This window comes from Akebia trifoliata, chromosome 11, assembly GCF_017979445.1.
Source record: "Akebia trifoliata isolate Shusen 1 chromosome 11, ASM1797944v1, whole genome shotgun sequence".
Classification (NCBI taxonomy): Eukaryota; Viridiplantae; Streptophyta; class Magnoliopsida; order Ranunculales; family Lardizabalaceae; genus Akebia; species Akebia trifoliata.
Genome location: NC_141385.1, coordinates 12,222,980 through 12,228,323, shown reverse-complemented (window position 1 = coordinate 12,228,323; position 5,344 = coordinate 12,222,980).

The window sequence follows — 5,344 nt, the reverse complement described above, 5'->3', positions numbered from 1 at the left end:
TAGTCTTATGAGATTGACTTGATTAGTTTAGATTAGGGTTTTGATTTAGGGTTTTGACCTTAGTCTTATGAGATTGACTTGATTAGTTTAGATTAGGGTTTTGATTTAGGGTTTTGACCTTAGTCTTATGAGATTGACTTTAATACTTGACTCTAGTCTTACTTAATTGACTTTAATTTTGACTTTAGCCTTATTTGATTGACTTTAATATCTTGACTTTAGTCTTGCTTGATTGACTTTAAATTTTTGGAGAACCCCCCTCTATTATATCTTTGATTCTTTGGACCCCCAAATGGAGGGGTCCTTAAAGAAATATCTTGCGAACCATCAACAATTTTTCTTGAAAGCTTGATTGATCAATTTTTTTATTTAAATTTTATAATTAATTTTGTTAATGTTTCATTTCACATTATTTAATGATTTATTTATTAATTTCGAAATTTTTAATTATTAAAATTGTGAAATTACTGTTTTGCCCTCGGAGAGGATTTTTTACGTTTTAAGTCGTTTTTCAATGTTCCAAGATGTTTTGGAATCAGTTTCTCGTAAGGAATTCAATGAAAAAGTTGATTTTTATCATTTATGAAAATTTTGGTGTGAAATGATCGTGAATTTTATGAGGGGTATTTTCGTAATTTTGTCAAATTTTGTGAAAATTAGTGAAATGATTTATTTGGTTTCGATTTGTTGTTTTATGTGTTTGAATGGATTTTCCTAAGCGTAATGTAGGCTCTAGGGTTGTTTTGATGTTAGGGGTATTTTGGTAATTTGGTCATTTTTAGTGATTTTTATCATGAAGTTTCTTTTTGGTTTGCAAGATGATGATTTCTATGTTTCTGGGGTCGTATTTACCTAGCGTAGCGTGGTTTCTAAGTTTTGTTAGTTCGAGATACCTCATCCGGATTTCTGAAACATATCTGGTAACAAAATGAAGCATTGGAATAAACATCCATCATTGGGAACCTTTGCGATCGGGTTAACGAGTTGATTAATCAGGAGAGTGCAAAAATGGGGTGTCTACACGTTGCATTTACCATGCTTGGTTGACCATTTATCCAGTTCAGACTGGCCATTTGACGTGATCGTAAGTAATGGGTCTCTTTTCGATGTGTCAGAACGTTCGATTACTATAGATTGTTAGTGATCACTGACTAATCATCTTCGTCTATGCCTATCAGGCGTACATGTGATTCCCAAATATACAAACTATTCGTATATGACCACCTTTACATTACAAGTTCACTGGTAAAGATAGAGAGGAACAAACCCGGATTCCAGTTGTGACTCCACTTTCATACTCATCCCATACTACGTATAAGCTTGGTGGTCCTTACCGAACATCCCAGGATAGTACACCACTCCGGATGATATGACACACTATCCCTTCAGGCATTCACAGACTCTTTAACAGCTCACAAAATAGCTACATATATATTATTTTCATTTGAAAACAAACGAGAAATTAATAATACAAGGTTAAGAATGAATATCCAGTTTCCTACCATGCAACTATGCCTACCTGACCTAAAATAAATAATAGAATGGAAAAGTAAACAGCGTCTCGCGCTAATAGAAAGTAAATAAACATGCAACCAGTAATATTATCCATGGATATTCATTCACCAACCTACACACAACACAACAATGTAAAATGTAGACATCACCCATCGGGTATAACTCTAACATTTTACCATTTCATACCATTTTTTTCTTTTTTCGATTTTTATAATTTTCAATCTCTAAAATAAAATATCTATTTTCTGATATTCATCAACTCAATATGAGTTCATTGAATATTAGATCATATTTTCCAACTATAGAATTTATTTTTATCAATAATATTGAAAAAAAATACAAAATTTATATCAAACGGGGTCCAAGCAATGCACAGGACCCAATTGATGGAAATAACCCGTTGAAGTATCCTACCCACGTATAATTTGTTATAAAATATAGTTAAACATATCAAATATGCAAGTTTTGGCGTGAATTTAAAGTAACCGATTAAATTCTAAATTTTTGAAAACTCACCGCAAATTTTAATAAAATCCTAAATGCAATTTTCACAATCTACGATTACTAATAGAAATTGAGAATCCCTTACAATATCTAGGTGATAGAATTAAAACGCGTACGTAGAAATCGAAGTGATCGGCACGAAAATCGAGATGGATCAAATTTTGAAGTGGGTGATCTTTGAATCTGACCTGGTGGTTTTGAAGATCTCGATGCCGTCGTCCTTTCTCCCTTCTGTGACGGAGGACGATTTGATCCTGAAACAAACAAAATCTGAGGTCAAAGTTTCTAAAATCTCGTATATAAATACGGTTGATTTTTGACGATACGGGATGAAAAAGAAAGTGAAATGGAAAGAGCTTTGGTGGATTTTGTAGAGAATACGGTTGCGGACGTTTCTCCTTTCTGTGTCGGTCGACGATGGCGAGCCGTTTGTCGTGGATATGAGGTTGAAGTTTAAAAAAAAAAAATTTTTTTTTAATTTGTTGGCTGTTGGATGGGTTGGAGAAGACGAAGTATATATAAAAAAAATTAAAATTTTATTTATATAAAATTTGGGACGAAATCGGTATTTCGCCTATTGTTTCATTTGATGATAACTTAACCATCCGGACTCTAAAAATGATGAATGAATACTCTATTTCGCCTTATTTTTCGTTTCGAATCTAATGGTGTGGTCAATTTCTATAATATCTATCTGTAACAAAAATTTACATTTTTGGCCTGAGGTGACCCTTAAAATTGACATCATTTCCGTTTTTGATGATAATTCGACTTTCTGATATCTAGAAATGAAAAATAAATAGTTCATATTCAATAATTTTATGTTACGAACCTAATGATATAATCGAATCTTAATAATTCTTTCTCTAGTAAAAAGTCACTATTTTAGTCTGGTCCGACTCGGTAATCGAGGATTTCGTAATTTTTATGTCCGGACTCTCATTTGAGCGTGCTTATAGGCTAAAGTATGTTTTTCGATCATTTTGAATCTCATGGTGAAGTCAGATTTCCTTAAAAATGATCAAAATTCTAATATTTTATTTTTTCTCGAGATATGTATCAAAAACTCAAGATTTTACAACTAGTGTATGGCTTAGTCTCCTTGTGAGATGCAACGTTATGCATGCAAATCACAACTCCAGTCACGTACCTTTATGGTATATAAAATTGGGGCATCAGTACCGTTCGATTAGGTGACACTGAAAGGTATATTGATGCACCCAGGCTAGAGCGACTTGAGCCTTTGTCCTATTGTAAGTCGCAAAGTCACATATCCCAATCACCAATCCTAGACTCGTACCTATACGGTATATCAAAGCTAGTATAAGTTCATCAATTGTACTTCTTGGTCAAAATCAATGTCTAAGCGAAATCCTGCCCCGATGTACTACGGTACAAGGGGGATATACCACGTTTATTATAGATGAGAGGTGACTTAAGAGTATTATTGCTCAGTATCGTGCGCCACCTCTCAACTGGGGATTAAACTGGTTATTTTTGACTTCAGAGATTTGGGTTGGAGTCCTAGATTATCGCCTATACGATATATCAAACCAAGTCATCGCGTACCGTCTGATTAAGTACGCACGAGAGGTATATAGGTGCACTTGGACAAGGGTGGTCGGATAAATTGCATCACACGTAGTAAACCTAGAGTCTAGGAACATTCCTATAGGTCACGACCCGAATCGACTATGGGTGTTCCCGGGTTGCTCTATTCAATCAATCAACAGGTAAATGGGCGGACCAGTCCAGACCGTTCAAATTAGACCCGCAATATCGATCCGACCCAATATGTGAAATGTAAATCAATTGGCCCAATTGACAAATGAATCAAATTGATCAATACCAAATCAGTTGTACCAATTTATTTTATTTTCAAAGATTCAGACTATTTTATACTAAAAAGACTCGATCTTAGGGTCAAATTAATTTATTTGATTGAAGGTTCTATCCTAATCAAGGGTAGACCCATGACAAACCTTTCACACCTTCTTGGTTACTATAGATTTATAGTGCATTTGGATTCAATATTTTCCATCATACTTGGGCTAATTTATATCAAAATTTTAATCATGTGATTAAGAGTCAAACCTTCAGAATCAATGGTTATTCTTGATTTATTTTTATAATTGCTCCTAGACGTTCTAAACCCCCATCTATCCCACTTTAGATCCATCAAAAGAGTCATTTAGCTAAAGTATCAATGTCAAGTCCATGTAATCTAACCTTGTATCATAGTATTATGCCCATCCACCCAAAAAGACCTCCCCACTTTGTAGATAACCGTCCTTGAGTTTTCTTTTAGTTTCAATCCAGTTTTCGTCAGTCTTTAAATCCAGTTAGTTGTTTCAATTACATTAGTCTTTCTTCAATTTTTGAGTTTTAGTCGAGTTTGTGAGTCTATGTTTTTTTATTTCCAATAGAATAAAGAAGCTTCTGATTATCATTTGTGTAATAATGATATGAGCATAATATCAAACATGAGGAATGATTCAAGGCTCACTAATCAAGTTTGATAAATATAGGAATTAAAAAGTACACTCAAAAAGTGAAAATGAGTACTACATTATCTTCGAGAGAACATGAGAAAATAATAAACTAACTTGAGACATTCAACAACATTCTTACATGGTCTCATGATGATGTATTGATAGATTGCACGAAAATAGATCAAGGTATAAAATCGAGAGTGAACTTCAAAATCAAAGATTATCAATCAAGAATGATGTAGTTGAAACCATCGACGAAGATGCTAAGATACACAAGAAGGGATCCATTATATTTTTCACTCGAGAAAAAAAAGAACGTTCTCATTCGCAAAAGAATAAGAAATTTTTCGAAGGCCTGAAAGTGTTGAAATAGTCAATGTCAAATACAAAGAACTCAATCACACTCAATTTCATATAAGAAGATTGAAGAATACTCATTCTCAAAAGAAAATCTTATTTGACAGAGCAATTGAGATATCGAGTTTCTAGAATCTTGGCCAAATCAATTAGTATTTCATCAAAGGAGGCCTCTTTTGATCGAATCATTTTCGTGTTTTACTAAGAAAAAAATAACCTTCTTTAGCCCCTCGTAGTCTCTTTTTTCTAAATCACACCAACCAACCTCGGGAGGAAAATATATAATAAACAATATTTTGATTTAATCCCAGAAGAGAAAAGAAATATTTGGGGTACGTAGGCAACCTAAGAAGTTACTTCAGGCTCGGTCACAAAAAAAATGTATTCTCTTAAGAAAAGTGTCATCCAAAAGGAAAATCCCCTATTAAAAGGTTGAAGAGAAAATAATGCCAAACTAGGGGTATTAGAAAAAAGAG